Source organism: Balaenoptera acutorostrata, chromosome 18, assembly GCF_949987535.1.
Source record: "Balaenoptera acutorostrata chromosome 18, mBalAcu1.1, whole genome shotgun sequence".
Lineage (NCBI taxonomy): Eukaryota > Metazoa > Chordata > Mammalia > Artiodactyla > Balaenopteridae > Balaenoptera > Balaenoptera acutorostrata.
The window spans coordinates 66,978,852-66,998,384 of record NC_080081.1 but is presented as its reverse complement, the minus strand read 5'-3'; the positions used below and the strand labels follow the sequence as shown (position 1 = coordinate 66,998,384).

General features: G+C 38.2%; 1 protein-coding gene across 2 annotated transcripts in view; it reads left to right on the top strand.

The window, feature by feature from the left end:
* The window catches only part of FREM2 (FRAS1 related extracellular matrix 2), a 145,658-nt gene that overhangs the window by 84,581 nt on the left and 41,544 nt on the right, over positions 1–19,533 (top strand). The gene's annotated exons all lie outside the window — the stretch shown is intronic.

The window sequence follows — 19,533 nt, the reverse complement described above, 5'->3', positions numbered from 1 at the left end:
TTATTCCTCAGTGAAATTATAGGATACCATTTCTGTGGCTGCAGAGTGAAGGACCAACACCTGGATGGAAAGTCACTTTTCTTAGGTGCAAATATTTGAAAATCTCAGCTGGGACCAAAGGTTTTCTCTGTACTCTTAATTATATGAGAGTAGAGCAGGGGCTCAAAGGACAGAAATATGTCCTGATTAAATCTGTATTACATCTTTAAGAAACCGCTGAACTCTTCACTGTGTCTGGAAGAGACTTACACATGAACAACATGCTGACACAAGAACAGTGCTGTCATTTTGTGCAGATATCCTGAACATCAATGTCTTCAGTCCTCAGTACTTCAGTAAAGGTTACGATTTAATACTACAGCATTTGTTCCTTAGGAAGAGTATCAAGTCAGTGCTAACAGTATTTCACTAATCTTTGCTGTCAGTCTTTGGAAGTTAATTAAGGAACACTTAAGCTGAATCCATTTTCTGCTTTTGTGTGCCCACCCGCAGGGGTGTTCACTAAAGTGACTGCCTTCCTTGGCCCCCCTAGAAAAATTACCATGCTAGTAGATATAAACCAGAGACACGTAAAAGGCAGCATAGCATGGTGAGCCCTGTAGTAAATGTAACTCAATTCAGTGCCATTCAAAAGCCTCCTGACATCAGAAAAGCTTTCTCAACAGCAGGAGTACCATAGAGAAGAAAGCATTTCTAGTGCTAGAAAAATACATCATGGTATGGTGTGTGGGTGAAATAGGTTTTATGCATTTGTACTGTGCTGAAAGGCTTGGTCACCATCCTTTTTATTCTTGAATACTATTATTTGCATTTGTGTAAACTCCAATTAAATAACGCCAGGCCAGTCTTTGTAAGGAATGGCCAAACTCAGTTAAACTAACAACTTGACAAAACAAAGTTACATTCTGCATTTGGTATGCTTGGGTTAGAACAATATTAAAAAATCAAGAAATGGAAAAATGAGTTTCTGACTGCTCAGAATATTAATGCATTGAAGCCCTTAACAGACTATTTAATGTAGTCGATAATGCTAAGGATTCAGGGAAAGCTAATGGATGTTTAATGAGTTTCTGGTCTGTGGGGAGGCATTGCAAGAATTCGCTGAATAATAAAGATTATATCCATTTTTCCACATGGGAAGAATACTAGTTGAATGATGTAGATATTACACCCTTTGAAAACAAATATAAGATAAAGGAAAACATATGAAATGTCTTGCATTTAAAAAAAATGTAATCTCACATACCACACACAGAGCAAATATTTATTGTGCACTTACTAAGTGTAACAGGTGGGGATTATAAAGACGTTTAAGACATGGGCCGGGATCTCAGAAAGCTTAAAATCTATTTGGGAAAAAAAAAAACAACTAAGTACGTAAAAGGTTAAAGGAGAATAATTTATTTCAGTAATAATTTGAAACACCACAAAGCAGACAGAAGGCAGAGTGTGATTAAAAGCAACTGTATGATCACTCTGTGAGTCAAGAGGAGGGACAGATAAAGGCTTTAACAGATGGAAAGGATTTAGGTGAATGGAGAATAAGGCAAAGTATTCCAAGATCGCATGCGTGAAAGCAGGAGGGAGAGAAAGACATGGGGGCAGAGGGCAATCCAATTTGGCCACGTTGCCTTTTCTGAGAAAGGCTCATTGCCCAGCTTCCAGGATTAGGTGTTAGGAGATCTGGGCTGTGGATGCATTTTTGCTGCTTTCTAGTCAAGGAATCTTCACCAATCCACTTGTCTTCTTGTACCTGTTTTCCTCATTTGAGTATATCATCACCTGAATTTCTTATTTTACAGAATCTTCATGAGGACCAAATAGCATCTGTATGAGAGCACTTTAAAAACTAGCTCAACTAAAGAAAGGGTGGGAGTCATTGGCAGTTCAGTCTGGAAAAATGGGTTGGAAACACATTGTGGATGCCGTTGAATGAGATAAGAAGTTCTGAATTTACTTCGTAGGGAGCACCCAGAAGTTTCTGGACAAAAGAGTGCCATAATCAGAGCGATGTTTGGAGGTTATTAATTCGATAGCAGTGTAAGTGAACAGAATAGGAAGCAAAGAGGGAAGTGGGCCTGTAGGGTGAGGACGTTGGGACTGGAAAGGAAACAACCTGCCGCTGAGAATAAAACCTGCTGAGACTTGGACCTCATGTAAGGAGGAAAGTTTAAAAATATGTATCTAAAAACGTGTGTGCTTGACAGGTTCAAGGAATGGAGGAACCATTCATTAACAGGAAGTTAAGAGAGAACCAGTCTGGGGAAAGGAAGCTGAGAGAAGATGAGAAATTCTGTTCAAATATGCCGAGTTCAATAATGAAAGGTTATTAGAATATATTTCTACTAAATGTTAACGTGCAGGTTGTTTTGGCTGTTAGTTGCAAATAGTAATTAAGTGTCACTGGTTATATTACAAGAAAATTGTGGAAATGTACAAAATGAAGTATATTATTGGAGTTGTCAGATAACAAGTGCACCTTTAGGCCTTTAAAACAAACAGGTTTTTAAAATAACTTACAACTAAAATAGTGTGGTTTAGTTCCCTCATTCTGTACCTCCATTGGTTTAAACATAAACCATTTTATGATATAGAGTCACTTCACATCATTTTTTTTTAAATTGTAATGGTTTCAGGAGAGGGCTGGCGAAATCACAGGATTAATTCATTTTTAACAAACTCGTGAAGGGGAGAGGGTAGGAAGAAAAAGAGCATTGGTGAATGTGAATGAGTGAGTCATTCACTAAATATGAATTGGAGGGGAGAGAGAAGGGAGACTTCCCAGGCTTGGCCTTAGGAGGACCCACAGGGTCCCAACCCCCTGTCCTCTCTTCTTAATTCTGGACCTGGCTTAACTCAGAGCCCAGCAGGCCAGCTGTTAATAGGGAACAGCTCCACTTGGGGCTGGGGTACAGGGACACAAATTAAAATAAAGGCAAGTAAGCAAGGGTCCGAGGCCGCTGGAGTGGGTTCATTAGCAATGGGGTACATTTGACTCAACCTGTTATGGTCACCGGCTCTAAAGGAACTTGCTGCTATGCTGTTGTGAACTGATCTCTTTGAAACTGTTGATACACTATACCGCCCACAGCAGGAAAGGCATTCAGAGCTTTGTTCCTCTGCACACACACGAGCTTGGCAAGCAGCCACTTGAATCTCTGCTGCCAGTCACATGAAAACATTCACCGCTATTACCAGAAAAGGCAAAGGCTCCAGAGTTCTTTATGAGAACAGCTTACCGTTTTGTGTAACTTACATTGAAGAATGACCTTATGGCTCACCAGAAAGTGAGCACAGGGAACTGTGCCAGGACATAGGGACAGTTCACCCAGAAATAAGCTCTCAAATTCATGGAATGTAAACTTGCAGATATGTTGTCTGCTAGGGTAGTTCTAAGATATTAAGGTTACAATATCGAGTAGGGTCATACTGTTTGCAGTATTAAACTTACTCATGTCTCTATTTTTCAGGGCTCCATAGATATCATATATGTCATGTAATAATAAGTATAATATATAGTTATTGTAACTATAACTATTATATTTGATAACAGTAACAGGTGTGCTAAGCCTCTTAGTTGAATGATTTCATGTAACACACAGACACACAGACTATGAGCATTGTTGTGTTATGCCTCAGGTTTATTGTCTTTGAGCGGTTAGGTAACCTGCTCAAGGTCAAACAGTTGAGAAGCATTCAGCCAGGCTGACCACAGAGTCCATAGTACCAACCGCTATGCTGCCCACCTCATACTGTACTGGCAGCATGTATATTTAATAGGTATTCTGCACTGCATATTCTACACTGTAATACTCAAAAATAGCATGAGGCATGCTGATAGAAATGAAACAAACTGTATCCTTTTCTGTGCATGCAGACTTGCGGACCCTAGAATACTTAAAATGTTAGCAGTTATAGACATAAGGCTAACTTATACATGAATTATTTTGGTTCACCTTTTAACCAACTATAACTCCTCCAGGATCATTAAGAAAACATGTGATGGAGTCTGGTAGTTCACTTGCACAAGGAAAAGCATTGCTTTTCCACATCATTTAACAAGTTGTCCAGTGGAAGGGTTTCCCTTCTGAAGGGCTGGGTTTGGGCTGTCTTGTCAAGTCCTTATGGATAAATGGTGTCTTGTGTTTGTTTTGTTTTTGTCGTGGTAACACTATCTGCCTGATTCCCATCTTTTCCACACAGGAGAGTGAACGCTGGCCACATAATACCATCTTGTAGACATCAAAGGATAAATATTGCTGATTTATTATCACTCAAACCCTGGAAGCAGATCACTACACATGCTATAGGAACCTCAAGATCTCAGTCACTGGTGAATTCCATGTTAGTGCTAAAAATCACATAAATCTGAGAAGCAACTTCTCAGATACTAGGCTTCAGAGCTTGTAAGCTTAATATTATTAAAAGAGATATTATAATCAAAAACAATAAAATTCATAAGAGATTGAATAATTAGAAAAGATCTCTTAGTAAATGTTAGCAATAGCATCGGAAATTCCAAATTATTCACCAGCAACAGAGGTCTAGTGTATTCTTTTGTTGAAATCATAAAGCACAGAGAAAATGCCGATAAACCAAAACTGCAACTTGGCTGAAAGCAGAACACTTACAGTCTTCACCTGCATGCTCCATGATGTAAAGAGAGGCCAAAGTCTGTGAAATACTACAGTGAAATCACAGAGGTCTGTGTATTTATTTAGTAAGTCCAGACAATGCGCTATGTACTTACGGTCTGTTGTTGAGACCATATACTTCATAAAAATCCATTACTAAATAGACAACAGCCTCTCCTTTTATTGTATTAGAATGAAAAATTAAGAAAGACATTTTGGAACATATGTACTATTTTCTGACACTGTTGGTAGGTCAGTTGGTCACTGTAGAAATGTGAAACTTGTTAGTTTGCTTCCCTAAGAAACTTGTCACCAACCGGCAATAGTTCTGCTCAAATTAGAGATCTTGAATGGGCCTCCCTGTTCTCTGTATATCTTACTTGCTCTGCACAGGTAGATGTTACCTTTCACGGAGGCTGATAGGCTTTATGATCTCCCTAAGAAGCAGGTCTTCGTTCTGCCTTACTGAAGCAGACATTTGACTCTCTTTTTCTCTCCCTTTATTCCTAGTTTAGAAGTCATATACATACCTTTTTTTTTGTCATTGGCCTTAAATCTTCCTTTAATAGATGTCAAGAAACTTGCTACTGACCTCAAGAGATACAAGATTACCCTGTAAAGTATACGGGTAATATCATTTGATAAAACCAGTGGACTACATCATGCTACAAATAATCACAGTAATAATCTATATTAGGATTATAAAATGTAGCTAAAACTAAAACCACCTCTTTTCTTTAGGCCATTTGTAACAATTTGAAGCACTTAAAATTATGGATAAAACTTTCCCTTCACACTTCTAGAGACATAAAGCATCGCTGCATCCTTGCTCTAAGACACAGGTCTTCATTCTGCTGTAGTGAAACAGACAGCTGAAATAATATATATTGAGACATTTATTTATTTAAAATGTTTGCTGAGCATCTCTAATGCACCAGACGCTGCGCCAGGGGAAGAGAGACGGAGGACTTGTCCTGCCCTCACTCCATCAGCACTGCATAGCACTTAGTAGGCCCCCTTCTGAGTAGTGGGCATCCCCCAAGGCACCAAGGACACCGTGATGAACAAGACAGGCCCAATCGATAGAGGATTCCAGCAAGGAGGTAGGCAAACAGATACAAAAATGGCAGCTGATCAAACCAGGCTCCACGTGCAATGGTGCTTTCAAAGGGGCATCCAGTGGGACCTGAGGTTCTGGGAAAGCCACACAAAGAACCAAAAAGACTGAGTCATGGCATTTGGCAGCCCAGAAATTGATGTGCATTGTCACATGTCCCCTCGGGCTGTGACAGTCCCATCACTGTAAGGACAACTGCACTGTCCGAGTGAGCCAAATCGCAGTACAGGGCAGCAGTCACTGAGTTAAGCACGGTCCTGGGAAAAGAAATTAAATGGTTGGCAGAGCTTTATTCGCCAGTACTTAACAATAAAAGAGTCAGGAAAGTCAGAATATTGACATTGTGAGAGAAAAATAGCTTTCTCTTTACACTTCATAGGGCTGAAATGTATCTCGGCTTCAATTTCCTTGAGGGTGTTTCACAAACAATCTGTTTCACTGTCTCAGGAAGGATGCCACAAAGCTGAAATTCTGGTCAAAATGCCAACAAGAAGCTCATTCTTCTTTTTTTTTGTTGTTAAAGAATCACACTTCTTCAAAGGGATGATTTTCAGGACCACACTCACTGCCAGGGAAAGCTTTAAAAAGCCAAAGCCATAGGGTCCTTCACAATCTCAGTGCTGCAAGGTGATCCTCTAAGTACAAAATAAAATTATAAATAGTATAGATGCTGCTTTTACACTTGTGAATCTGTGGTGCGTGGTCTCCAGCTCAGTAAACTGGTAAAATACTATCTACAGTACACAACAGAGTTGAAAGAAGTACAGAGATTTATACCCACTTTCCAGGGGACTGTTATCTCCCCATGAATCTAGCTTGCATGTCTTAACTGACATTGGTCCAGAATACATATTTTGAAGTTTTTTAAAATGTCAGTACATCTTAATAGCACTATGTACTGAACCTACTTCAGGATACTGAGAGGACAAATAAACTGTTAGCAGGAGATGTTTGATTAATTCCCTGAGGACAACTTCATTACCTTGTTCAAAACATGATATCCCTTGACATTTCTGTGAATAGGGAAACTCCATTAAACCCTGTGTTATAATTATGGGAGACCCAATAATTAAGTTATGTATGGAATTCATTTCTTTCCTTCTTTTTCTTTTGAAACAGTGTAAGTAATATAGGCATACAAGTAACCATGGCCCTAGTGCCTTAGCTTCTGAAAGAAATCAAAGCAAATCAAAGAAAAAAATAGAGAACAACAGTAGTCCTTGCTCTAACCTGGTTTTCCTCTTGTATTCTTTTTTTTTCTTCTTTTTTTATTTTTGGCTGTGTTGGGTCTTCGTTGCTGCACACGGGCTTTCTCCAGTTGCGGTGAGCGGGGGCTACTCTTCGTGGCGGTGTGCGGGCTTCTCATTGCAGTGGCTTCTCATGTGGAGCACGGGCTCTAGGCGCGCAGGCTTCAGTCGTTGTGGCTCGCGGGCTCTAGAGTTCAGGCTCAGTAGTTGTGGCGCACGGGCTTAGTTGCTCCGCAGCATGTGGGATCTTCCCGGACCAGGGCTCGAACCCGTGTCCCCTGCATTGGCAGGCGAATTCTTAACCACTGGGCCACCAGGGAAGTCCCTGAGCTACCTTTAACCACTTAGTTCACACAGCTCAGCCCTAACTGAGGGCTGCTCCTTTTATCCCAGGAGGTTATATGGCTCTATTGCTTTTAATTTCACTTTCTAAAAATATTAGACAGATTTCATCCTCTATAAATGAAAACAAAACACAAATCTAAAGGATTAAACACGATGTTCTCTTAGGACCCGTGTATATTACTGAGTAAATTTTATCTGAATATGAGAAGTCACATGAAAATCATAATGCCTACACTTCTATCATCTGGGTTTATGGTTTCTCCTTAGTGTGCAAACCATTTATGAGAAAGAATGGTTTTTTAACTCTTATTTTTCCTTGAGAGGAAGCAACTGTTTTCTTTTCAATAAAAAATAAAGACAGCATAAATAGGTTGCATTAATGTTGAATGAGAGAAATAGCTGCAAGCTAGTATCATTACCCACAAGACAACCACCAATCCGAGAAGACCAGAAAGAAGGTGCACAGACCCGAAATCTTAGTGATCTGACTTCGCACAGCTGAACTGGGTTTCCTCCATTTGCAGACCAGGAATCCAAGAACCATTCCTCTGTCGATGGACATTCAGGTTGTTTCCATGTCCTGACTATTGTAAATAGTGCTGCAATGAACACTGGGGTGCATTAATAGGAGGGAAGTCCCAAAGAGAGGGGATATCTGTATGTGTATGGCTGATTCATTTCGTTGTGCAGCAGAGGCTAACACAACATGGCAAAGCAACCATACTCCAATAAAAATTTCAAAAAAAAGAAATCCAAGAACCAAAGAGGTTGACTTCCCCAATGTCAGGCATTTCAGAAGTGACTGAAAGGGGACTTGCACTCATGGCTTGTAGGACAGTTTCCTGTGTTTTTTCCCCATCACACTGCAAGAGGATGGAAGACTCCTGGGACCACTTTTCAGGTTCTAGCTAAGAAACAATGGAGCAGCGTCGGCCACTGCTACTGAGTAATACTCATAAGGAAGAACAGGGAAGGAGGATTCTTACAAAAAAGGAGCACATCCTCTCAGCTTGAAGTGGAACAGCTTTGGCTATTTATTCTGGAGTCCCTTCCTTTGCCGCCTGCAGGCTTGTTTGAAGTGTCGGTTATTGAACAGTCTGTGGTCAAGGTTATTTATTTTTCAAGTGTCAACCACATGCTTTTATTCCTGAGACCTCACACAGGTTGTGTTTGACACCATGTTGGCCGTAATCTTTCTTCGTTCAGCTGTTGGGATTCCCACATAAATCACCCTGATGTTGAAGTCTCTGCGGACTCTGAAATTTCATGAAATTCACTTTGGTCTGCAGGAATAAAAATGTACATGCATGCCTTCTGATTGGTGATTTGGGGAGCAGTAACAATTTTAAATGAATGGAGAATTTAAGAATAAGGTGGTATCTTAATTTTCTTTCCCTGTTCCTGTAATGGTGTTCTCTTGTTTTTTTAATGAAGAAATTTACCTTCACACCTGAGAAATACTGATCTATAACATATTCTAATTTTTCTCTTACATGGAATATTGTGTCTCTGTCTTTACAGACTCTCATTACACTTCCATAAAGAAAAATATTCTAAAAATGCTCACTTTTCCACTTTTTAATCATTTTCAGAGAAAGTACTACATAATGAAAAAAGCACAGATTTTGCAGTCTTGGAAACTTACATTTGAATCCTGCTTCCACTATATATGAGCTATGTGACCTTGAGATAATTATTTAATCTCTCTAAGTTTCCATTTCATTTTGTTTGTATGCAGCAGATAAAAATAATGACCTTATAAGGCTGTTGGGAGCACTATAGGTAATATAACAAAGGTTCTAGAGATTCTGATGTGACCTGCAGAGGCAGGCACTCAGTAAAAGCGGCTATTACGTCATAATATTACTCTTGCACTAACTTTAATGTTAATTGGTGTGTTTTCACAAGATGAGCTTTAGAGCCATAATGATGGTTACTTTGGATTAGAGACTGGAAGCGGTATCAGTCTTGGCTTACGTCTCCACACATTATTTTATGACCTCGTATGTCAGGCTCCACGCTTCTCGTTGGAGTTTATGGATGAACAATGGTACTTGATTTCCGCCTTTGGGGAGGTCTCTGTCTAATGAGGGAGATGAGTGAGTGAATGAGTCGTGTGAATACAGCGTGAAAAGCACGATGTGAGAGGTATGAGTAGCAGGACTTGCTTGACAGCCGTCAACTGGCAGGAGGTTATATGTGAGAATGGAAAGATGCAAACTTTGCAGGACCTTGCAGAGCCTTAGATAATGATTTTTTGGAAAGTGCAATAACTTCTCAGTTCCCTAGAGAGCATACTCATGCACACCACTGAGAAATATTGCAGCAAGTTGGTAAAGATGCCAGAATCTGTTAAGAGTAAAAAAATGCTTTAAAGATTTTTTTTAAAGGAATTCCTTTATTTTTATTATTTATTTATTTATTTATTTATTTTTGGCTGTGTTGGGTCTTCGTTTCTGTGCAAGGGCTTTCTCTAATTGCGGCAAGTGGGGGCCACTCTTCATCGCGGTGCGCGGGCCTCTCACTATCGCGGCCTCTCTTGTTGCAGAGCACAAGCTCCAGATGCGCAGGCTCAGTAGTTGTGGCTCACGGGCCCAGTTGCTCCTTGGCATGTGGGATCTTCCCAGACCAGGGCTCGAACCCGTGTCCCCTGCATTAGCAGGCAGATTCTCAACCACTGCGCCACCAGGGAAGCCCCTTTAAAGATTTTAACAAGAGAGAAGAGACTTCCCACTCTGTAATAAATATTTTTCTTAAATCTAATATTTTGAGGTTATGTTTAATGGAGGTGTGTTATGCAGATTAATTCTTGCTTAGTATTAATACTTTTATTACAAAATTATTACATGAGCACCATAGAGAAGTACATAAACTAAATAGATAAGTAGTCTTATCTCCCTCTTCAAACCCACACCTCTCCCTTGAGGTCACTTAAGTACAATGTGTGGCTTTTCTGTACACACAGTTACATGCACACATTTTCTTTTACTTTGATTAGAAGTAATTATTGTTATAGTGAAGAGGCAACGAGCACATATTGTAGAGGGAGGCAGTCTGACTTCCTTTCCACTTATTGGCTATTGATCTGGAACTCCTGGACTTCGGTTTCCTTATCTGTATAGTGGAGATGATAATAATACCTACCTCAAAGGGTTATGAGCACTTAGAACAATTCAGGCACACTGAAAATACTCAATTAATGTTTGTTATTCCACTTGATCATTTTATGCATATTATTTTATGTTATAGTTATTTCACATAACAATGTATGACACAAAAGGCTTTTTGTGTCATAAACCTACTGATTCTTTTTAATGGCTACATAGTATCCCACAGTGTGGCTGTAACATATTTTAAAAATTCCCTATTGATGAGCTTTTAAGTTGTTTTCAGATCTTTTTCTATCCCACTCATGAGATAGTAAATATCTTTTTCACATATGCAAGATATCTCTTATTTGCCTAGTATTTATCATTACATTCAGTTTTAGATACTACAAAGAATGCTGTTTAGGAAATTGTAAATTGAATCCATTGAGTTGAGAAATCACTTAGAGAGTTATAACCAGTTTTCCTTCCTCTCCCTTGTTTATATGATGTGATATCATATAGGATAGAAACAAAAATTAAAAGAGTTTTAAAAACACTGTCCTAGAGATGGGTTCTCAGAAATATTTGTTGAATAAAGAATATTCAGGAAGCCTTCTTCAAATGCTACTGGATGGTGGAAAACTCTGATGACCTTAACATTTAAATTTTATTTTAAACTTGTATCGACCCTGAAAAAGACAAAATCAGAGTTTTGGAGTGAAACTAGATTGACAGTAGAATCTCTGATTACAGTATCTTTTTTTGGAGAAAGGCTCACCACGTATTCTCAGCTGAAATCTTGGGAAGATTCAGTCCTTAAGTTATAAGCATTTTAGACATGTCCTGACTTTTCTTTATTCTTTCTGAGAAAATTATAGTTGGCAAGGAAAAGAAATGTCAAAACATGCCTTTAAACTGATATATACTCAAACATATATTTGACCTTTTTTTTTTCAACAAGAATTTTGAAAGTGCTTTTTAGAGACTAAATATGAGGTCTTTCTTAAGAATGTGTGTTTACATATTTTTTGAAAGAAAAGTAGGGAAAGGCTCAGTCAAAATTATTTAAAACTAATTTTTTACAAGATGTTATTTATAGAAGGAAGTTAATCTAATTTTTTTCTTCCTATTTACAAATGTAATAGATGCTACTTGGGGAAAAAAAGTAAAATATATAGCAAATTAGTGTGTGGAAGAAATGTGCAGCAAAGGAGGTAAAATTTCCTCAATCCCATCTCTAAGAAATAACCAGTTAGCAGTTTGATATATATTCTTTCTTATTTTTCTGTGCATCAATAATGTATATGAATTATTTTGTGCATACCATTCTATAACTACCATGTAAAAATTTTTTTCTTTACAGAAATGTACAAAAATCATGCAGCATAATGCGTGCTCTATCTAAAATTAACCATTGTTCCATTTTTCATAGTTGCCTCAGGTCCTTTAAAGGAATCAAACACTAGACATAAAACATAAGTTTCCTTCTAGTACCATTCAACTACCATGGTCCTCCAAAGTAGCAATGATCGTAAATTGGATAAATATCTATTTCAACTTGCTTTTTTTTTTAAAATCAGCATCGTGTTTTCAAGATCTGGTTATTTTGATGAATTTAGATGAGTGTTAATTATCCATTCCCCTACTGCCCTACTGACATTGGGTTTTATGTGTATACATAAAGTTGCACTAAACATATTTGTAAATATTCCTGAATATACATGTACAGAACTTTTCTAGGGTGTATACCTAAAGATAGAATTGATGGGTCATGATGGACGTGCAAGTTCAATTCTACCAGATATTGCCAAATCTCTCCAAAGTGATTGAATCAATTGCCTTCCTGCCAGCAGCATCTGAGAATGTCTGTTTCCACATATTGTTGAACTATTTGGGTTTTGCTAATGTTATGAATATTAAATAATATCTCATTTTAAGATTATTTACATATAACAGTGAAAGTTTTCTCTCCTGAGATTTGAATGTTTATATAATTTTTCAATTTTTCCAATTTTAAAATTTTGGTTGTAGATTTATAAAAGTTTTAATTTATTTTGGATACCAATCTTTTGTTTTGGGGGGGCAGGGATACATACATGCATTAGACAAAGGTTATGTTGTGATTTTTTTTAATATTCCTACTAAATTATTTTGCCTCATCTATCATTTTCTGAGCATTGTAAGATTTTAAAAACCCACTATAATCGTAGATTAATCAATATTTTCCTATAATCATCAATTTTTGCTTTATATATTTCAATACAAATTCAAGAATGTCAGATAATCTTGGTTGGCGGTTGTTTTGTATTATGTAGAATTCCTCTGTATTAATGAATTTGCTTTAAATTGTATTTGGACTTTTGTTAATGTTGCTACACTGCCTTGCTTTTTTCCTGTTGGCTTAACATAGCCTTCTTACAACCTCATAGTTTTCATATTTTCCTCAAATTTTGTTTACAGCTACTTTTTTATGTCTGTTTGTCTTTTTGTTTTTTAATCCATTCCATCTGTTTTAAATAAGAAAAGTTAAGCAGTTTGCCTTATTCTAGTTATGGCAATATATTTGGGCTTTTTATTTGGGGTTTCTGCATATGGATTTTTCCTTTATTTTCTTCCCTCCTTCACAGCTTCTTGTTATGCCAAGAAAGTTTTCCATATCCTTTGTGATTTTTATTTTCTACTGGCTTCTGTCCTTTTGGTGGCAACTTATAATTTTAATGAAGATACTTTACTATCTGCCTAACAAAGTTTACTCTCTTGAAAAAGACAAGGACGTGGAATAGTTTAGACACCCACTGAATTCATCTGTTTATAACTTCCTCTCTGTTGTCTCAAGTTTCAGTTTCAGCATTAAGTTGAAAAGATCAGTTACGATGATTGTTTATGCTTGCAATCAATAGTTGGATTTTCCAGAATATTTTATTGATTGCTCAGCAAAGTTTCTTGCATCCAGTGCCTCCATTTGATTTTACTTTTCTTCTGTGTTTTTAGCAATTTCTCAGTGTGCATCTGTAGGTAAGAAAACCTCTTCATCTTTAATGGCTGAAAATATGTTTATATTGCCCTCACTCTTGAGTTCCCTTTTCCTTTGGTTTCTATGACTCCAGTGTTGATTCACAGCCTTTGTGCAGACTTAAGAGGCCAGCAGAACCATTCGCTTTGGGCTCCACTCACCACTATGATGTCCTGTTGTTCTGTTACGTTCTTAGTTCACAGAGATGCTTATCTTGTTTTGAGCTTAGCTCTCCCTTTCCTTATCAAGCATAATAATGATAAAGGGAAAGGCTTCAAAGCTACCAAAAAGAAATGGCATGCTGTCTTTAATTTTTAATCTATCATTGCTGCTGATGAAGCCAAGTAGAGGGTGTAAAATCACAAAACTGTCTTTAACCAGACGTCAATGTCTTCACTAGCTTTTCTACCTTAAAAAAAAGGAAAGAAAAAAAATCAACTTCATAGCCTGGTGTTTCATTTTCTGAATGAACTGTAATTCAACCAATCCCCTTCTGAGGGATTTTGGGCTTGTTTTCAATTGTGCCCTAGTACAAATGAAGTACAGCATACTTGTGTATGTATCTTTGTACACTTATGTTAGCATTTCTATATGATAAACCTCCATACATTGAATTCAGGGTAAAAATTATGTTCATTAAAATCTTGTGACAACCTTTCGTATTTTGGTTGCCTTAGTTAAGGTTAGTTAGCTTAGTTAAGGGCACACACTTTATCTAGGTATGGATCCTAATCCACCATTTCCCTGATGTGTGACTTTGGGCAAATCTCTTAACCTCCCTAATCCTTAGTTTCCTTATCTGTGAAAAGAGGACTAATACAGTACGAACCTCATAGAGTGGCTGTAAGGATGAAGTAAGATACTGAAATCAAAACAATTAGTGTGGCATCTAACCATTACTTACTATTTGCTAAAGACACTGTCAGGAGCTAAAGGAACCTGAAGCTTGCTGAGACCTGTAGAGGTTTCCAAAAACACTGGTGAGATACACGGGTGGGGCTGGGAGTATATGGTAGATCTCTGTACCTTCAGCTCAGTTTTGCTCTGAAATCAATTCTGAACTGAAAACTACTCTAAAAAATATAGTCAACTTAAAAAAAGAAAGGAAGGAAGGAAGGAAGGAAGGAAGGAAGAAAGAAAGAAAGAAAGAAAGAAAGAAAGAAAGAAAGAAAGAAAGAGAGAAAGAGAGAAAGAAAGAAAAGAAAAAGAAAAAGAGAAAACACTGGTGCCTGGGGGAACCCATTGGAAATTATGATTCGATAAATTGGAGGTGAGAACAAGCATCTGTATCTTTAAATCTCCTTGGATGATTCTAATGCACATCCAGCTTGGAAATGCCTGGAGGCAAAGTATTTAAAAAGTGAAAGTAACAAAAAACCCCTTCTCTTGGAGTTCATTGTGGTGGGCTTCCCTTGCCCCTGTGGACCTGCTCCAGATGCAAAGGGCAGCCCTCCACAGTCATTTCACTGCAAAGACAAGCACTTCACCCTCCTGAGGCTTTGTAACTCCCACTGCCTGATGCTAAGGATGGTTGTCTTCTAACTCACCCACCACAAAGACATATTTATTCATTTGCTCCGGCAAATCAGTGATCCTATTTTACACGATGTTCATTCCCTCCACAAACGTTAATTGAGCACCTACGGCCAGACATCGATGACACTAAGTGTTAGGAAAACATCAGTGAGTAAAGGAGGCTTAATTCCTCCCCTTAGAGAGCTCAGAGACATCAAGGGATACAAGCCTGAGGTGACCGTGGAGGGGGGCGGGGGTGAAGAGGGAAGACAGGGTGCTCCCCAGCACAAGTGACTTCTAAACTGAAACCCGAATTCCCTGGCGTCCAGTGGTTTAGGCCCCCGCGCTTCCATTGCAGGGGGTCTGGGTTCGATCCCTGGTCAGGGAACTAAGATCCCACAAGCCACGTGGTGCGTCCAAAAAATAAAAATAAAAATAATCTGAGACCTGAAACGAGCCAGAGTTATCCTGTGAGGAGGAGGGAAGAGTGTTCACAGCAATGGCAGTGGTATAGCAAAGACTGGGAGTGCCACATTTAAGACATTCAAGACACTGGATTTTGGGGTAGAAAGGAGGCCAAAATGAGGTTTAAAAGGCAAACTGAGACCAAATGTTTAGTGTTTTACAAACCAGTGCTTTTAACCAATGCTAAAAAGACTGTTAGCAACCCTAAGAGCGTTGAAACATTGACAGGCTTTCAGCAAAGGGATTGCCATAATGAGATTTGCTTTGGGGGATGGCCTCCGGTTAAGAGCCTAGCTAAGTTGCTGTTGGGAGAGTTCAGTGGCAGGTGATGCTGGCTGTATCTAAGGCAGTGGCAGTGACAGAGAGAGAAACCAGGGGGTGGGCAGTGGTGGTGGCTCTACTGCCTCTGTTTGAGAGTTTACCCTGAGGTGCCCACAGCACGCGGTCGTGTAGGCAGCCAGTTACCAAGGTCCAAAACTCAGAAGAGAGATCTGAATTGAAAATAATTTAGGGAGGTTCCTTTGTATTATTTTCAGCCAAAAGATGGCATAGAAGTTTGTTTTTTTTTTTTATTCAATTCTAAGCAAACATCTTAGATCTACAAAGCCTACTTGACCAACGTTCCAGGTACACGTGAGTAAATAAGATTTGGCTCCAGATAGCAATTACTACTGGCACCTCTTCCTTTCATCTCATGAGACACAAAGTAATGGTAAACATCAATCTAGACACCACAGACTCAGCAAAGGAAAAAAGTTCACTTTTTCCCTGTGGGGAAAAACTTAAATTATTTTCCCTTTGTCTTCATTGCAGGTGTGTGTGTTGTACGGCTTGCCAAGCCTCCTCATCAACTATGTTTGTAAGACATAGACATCATCCTGTCTGTGTTGTTTGTATTGAAAGTATTCCCAACCTTGAAAAGCATATTAATGTTTAATGAACTAAGACAGACTCTTCTGTAGGCAATGCCTTCCTTGATCTGTGCCCTTTCTTTAAAAGCGTTAACACCGCAAAGGATACAGAGACTAAAGTTTGGCTTCCCTTAAGAATTTCACACTATTTCACGCGGCCAATTTAAAAACCTCCCTTGTGCTTTCCTCACACTATTTGTATATAACTTATCTTTTCTCCGCAGGGGGAGTAAACGTGCATTCTGCCGTGCCACCTGTGGTTGGTGGAGTGGTGACGAATGACTGTTTTATGGTATTTTGTGGGTGTGGGCTACATGACTTTATTTGATATTTTCTCATTCCAGGTAGTAAGATCAGCCACTGACTGTTTTCTCTATTAAGATTGTGAACTTACAAGGCACGGTGTGTGTTTAAGATCTGATTACACAATTAAGTAGTTTTTTTTTCTTTCTGATCTGCTTGAAGTTGTAACGTGGATATTTACAAAACTAATAGACAAAGGTCTACAGTTTACTTAACTTTTAAGAGAAACCAAGCTCCTAGATAAAAACAAACAGATAAGCAGCTTACCAAAGAGAGGTGAGTTAAAATCTTATTCATAAATAATAATAATTTGCAAGAACAAGCAATTCTTCTGAATTTCGCACAGGTATCCTTTAACTGTTGACAGTTTCATCCATTTATCTTTCTCTTCCTTTCACTAGTTTATTACCTACACATTAAAATGGTCAAGGAAACTCTTGCCAATTATCTTGAGTGATTATCTATTACTCAACTCACTGCTTGAAGGATTTTTAAGTCGTTCATATTACATAAGATTCTGTACAAATGGTAATAATTATAAATAATATTTAAGTTTTAGAGACTTATGACAAGGTATTGAGAAATTGAAATAACAATAATGATTATTCTTTTCAGTTCTCATTCAGCCACACTGAAAAGATACAGAGGTGCTAATGCCACACCATTTCTTTTTATTCATGATGTAAGAAACTAGGCAGTTAACGAGAATTAATAAAAACTATTAAGATGTGTTTTAATTTCAGCAGAGTCACTTTATACTTTAATTGCAATGGCTGTAATTAACAGACTAATTTTCCAGTGATCATGAATAGAGCACAGAGAGGGAGAGAAAGTACATAAATAAATCTACAGATAGGCAAAAAATCAATCTTAAGGAGAGAAATATCTTTCCTAATGCGTTCTATTAGCTGCAGTGGTAAAATTGAGCGGTTTAGGATTAAAACCCTTTTTCCATTCCCCCTCTTTCTTTCTGCTGTAGGTAACAACACACTATACAATGGCGATATGATATACTGTTTGCATCATTCACATAAATCGTATTATTTATTGCATTGTTACATGTGCTGTGACCTCCCACCTCTGTCTCTCTCTCCCTTCCTCTCTCTCATTCTCTCTCTCTCACACACACATGCATAAAACACATATGTCAGATACAATAAATGTTCTACACGTGGTAACTATTATCATTACTCTTCACTCTTAATGACAACTTGGATAAACATTTTCAGAGTACTATTGAATACATAGAACTCTTTTTTTTCTTATATGAACTGCACATTAAGCTATAACATCAAAACACTTGATCTACAGTTGACGGAGTGAGTCTGAACACACACGTGCAGAACAAAATTTGGTCTCTGTGTAGCCCATTTGGTGATTAATGGTCGTATTCACTCACATGATTTTAGTCTGTTCCACCTCTAGTATGTATCTGGGAAGAGTAGAGAGACAGGAATATGGGAGGTGTCATTATTAAATAGGGGGTCTCCCTTACTGCATTTCACAGATATCTTCCATAACTCAAATCTAATCTGTACAATGATGTGGTTTGCCAGGAATGTGAAGAGACTTAGATCACGCTCTGGATGCAGATGACCAGGCCTCTGCAGTAATTACAGAAGCCTTTTAAAAGACACACAGATGTGCTTGGTGTGGCCGTCTGGTCAAAATAAGCATTTTCAGGGTTTTGTCTTCACCTTTGCCCCCTACTCAGCATGAGAAATGTAAGGAATTTATTGGCTTGTATTTGAGGTCCACCTTGGCTGAGGTTAATAAGATAATACCTTCATCTGTACACATCCACTGACATGCCCTAGCACTGTCCAGGCTGAAGGGATGAGAAGGAGGTGAAAGTATGCTGTAGGCAGATTTATCACCCCGTGAACCAAAATACGCAGGCAAAATTTCCAAGGTCGGTTTTGTATTATTCAAGAGTTCAGGGAGCTCTGTGCTTTTTATCATGCTCGCCATATGAAGAAACAAAGAAAACACAATTTTCCAGTTTCAATAAAGATAATTTATTTGGGGGAAGGAAAATAAAGAACCCTTACTCAACTTGAGCAGCGCACAAAATGAGTTTCCTGTGGTTGTGAGCCATAATTGTAGGGTTTTGTTTCATTTTTATGTTTGGTAATTCAGTTAAATGCTCTGAAATGTGATAGTCATCTCTTGAATGACCTTGTGTTTTAGGGAACATTGATGTGAGTTGCATGACCTTTTAGACTTAGATCTTTGGAGTCTTGTAAAACCACACACAGATGACTAAAATGTCTCAAGTCAAAGGACTATTTGCCTTATCACATGAATATACTCAATTAATTTATCTTTGTTGATAAGCTCACAATAGGTAAAGTATACACTCCATTTACTATTTCTGCAATTTCCCACAAGCCTATAAATATTTCAAAATAAGTTTTGGGGATTTTTTTTTAAGTAAGCTCACAAATCATCTCCCAGCTTTCTTCATTAGTCAGCTAACTGCTATCCCTCAGACTCTGGCAACTGTCTCACAAGGTAAACTGCTGGTCACGGGTGGAATCAGACAGGGAATGATGGTTAGATCAATTCATTGCCAATACTGGAGAAAAATACAAAGTCTCCAAAGTATGTGTCCTGTTTTAATGGCCTAAGTCACATGATTTTCATACACGTTTAAAACAAATGTAAGCCCCTTGGTATGAGATTATTTCTCTAGTGGAACCTCAGTTAGTATAGAGTATGCCCAAAACCCTATAGGTAACCTACTATCATGTCCTAAAGTCTTCAGGACTCGTAATCATATATATTCTAGTTATGCCAATCGCATGTAGTCTAGTTATGCCAATAGGGGCTAACTCTTTAGGGGTTATAAGAAGCCCAAAGACAGTGGACTGATGAACTAGAAGATGTCGTTA